This window comes from Euprymna scolopes, chromosome 3, assembly GCF_053919585.1.
Source record: "Euprymna scolopes isolate OS-2025 chromosome 3, ASM5391958v1, whole genome shotgun sequence".
Taxonomy (NCBI): Eukaryota; Metazoa; Mollusca; class Cephalopoda; order Sepiida; family Sepiolidae; genus Euprymna; species Euprymna scolopes.
This window is the reverse complement of record NC_136484.1, coordinates 33,579,122-33,581,083: the sequence shown is the minus strand read 5'-3', so window position 1 is coordinate 33,581,083 and position 1,962 is coordinate 33,579,122. Positions and strand designations below refer to the sequence as shown.

Genomic DNA, 1,962 nt, shown 5'->3' with positions numbered 1-1,962 from the left:
CTGCCTACCATTGATTTCTCGCTGGCAGTGACCATTGGTTTTCACTGGAATTTGAGCGGCAAAAAGCCTCCTCAAGGTCTCAGTTTTCGTACTCTTTCAGTGGAAGTCTGCTTCGTGCTTTCTTTCCTCTGTCTTTTTCTCAACTATGTAGACTGGTGCCAGTCGGAGCCGACCATAGCCATTTTTTATTTTAGTCTAGTTTATAAAAATATGGAACGCTTCGTGAATTTCCGTGTCATTCTTGCGCTGGCGTTATACTAATCTTCTTTATATTTTTCCAAATTCAGTATATATACTGCCCAAGCAAGTATAAATTAGACCCTATTATTCAGATTATCGCGACAAAAAATTATAAAAATGTATTATTTTCCAAATTAGTGCTCGGGGATAGAGTCATTGAGTCATTTAAGCTTATAATAAAATGGAACTGGTATGAATCTTTGCAAGTTGGAAGTTTTAAAATATATTTCATCCTGATGCTTAGAGTATTCTGTCTAAAAATATCGGACTTCTTACCTAAAATGCGCCAAACATTAATGTTATTGGGGTTTTTTTTTGGGGGGGGGAGTCACCTTCCCTTTGGAAAACTCAATCATGTTCTGCAAAGCAATAAAAAATCAACAATTTTCCTCTACAAAACAACCAAACTAAACACCATGAATATTTTAAGATATATAGAACTTGTAGCATTTTACCAAACCAACCGAATTCGAAAAAGACTAATTTACGGTAATACAAAATAACCAAACAAAACACCATGAATAAATAGTTGAAGATATAAAGAACTTCGAAGCATAATAATTTTTACTAAAAATAAAGGTATTTTTCTTTGCCTGATTTTTGTTTTAACGTAATTATTTAATAATTCTCATATATATATATATATATATATATATATATATATATATATATATATATATATATATATATCAGGACACTGCGGGTCTGATTAAATATTTTTTTTTTAAGAAAATTTTACTGTAGTATTGCAAATAGCACGATACCAAAATAAAAAATGTGTTATATAGAGCACTGCCATGTAACCAAAACTACTACTACTATTATTATTATTATTATTATTATTATTATTATTATTATTATTATTATTATTATTATTATTATCGTTGTGATGTTAGGAAAATGCGATGTTTAGAAAATATGTATTAAAGCGAAATGTATTTTTACAGATAAAATATTTATGTTAGAAATATGTATCGCGAATGTTAACGTGGGAACGTTAAAACAAACAACGACGATGATTTTAGTGATCGTATCTCAATGTTACACGAGTTAATGACGTAATGAGATAGTTAGGAAGAGACACGGACAGTTCAGTTTAGAGTTTAGAGAGAGACTGGAGAAGTCAGACAAGTTAACACGAAAGATATTGTCCCCGCGTTCTGGAAGCTGAGAGAAACGCGACTTAAGAGTCAACCTGCAAAAGTCAGATAAGTTAATATGAAAAAAACCTCGACATTTTTGGAAACTGGAAGAAACGCGACTTTAGCATAATGTAGAAAATTACAACGTCTTGCAGTTTCGATGGTAAATAACGACCCGTGAATAAAATTATATAAAAAGAAAATTATAAAATTATATAAAAAAACATGACTTCGACTTGGTGTTTTATTTCGGAGAAACCTTTCATTACAGATCAACCGAAAACAAGGATGTATGTGTCCAGCGTATATTATGTATTGCTACGTAGTAAATACACAGTCTTTATATGCGTAGCGATTACCCCGCAGCCGGCCACTTAATGAAAACGAGCATTACAATAATATTAACTGGATGTATATGCACATTATATGTACTAGAAGATAACAGAGGCATTTATAAGCATGTAACGCTCATACATTATGCACATGAATATATACACCCATGTTATATTGATCAGTAAGCAAGAAATGTAGGTTGGTCAATTGGAATCCAAGTTTGATTTGTTCGCTTGCATTAACTTTG

The 1,962-nt window shown here is 31.5% G+C and overlaps 1 non-coding gene across 1 annotated transcript; it reads right to left on the bottom strand.

Moving 5' to 3' along the window:
- Positions 1–204: 204 nt before the first annotated feature.
- LOC145265544 (U6 spliceosomal RNA) lies at positions 205–311 on the bottom strand. Its single transcript, XR_013864667.1, has one exon. It is a non-coding gene; the product is annotated as a U6 spliceosomal RNA (small nuclear RNA).
- Positions 312–1,962: the final 1,651 nt, after the last annotated feature.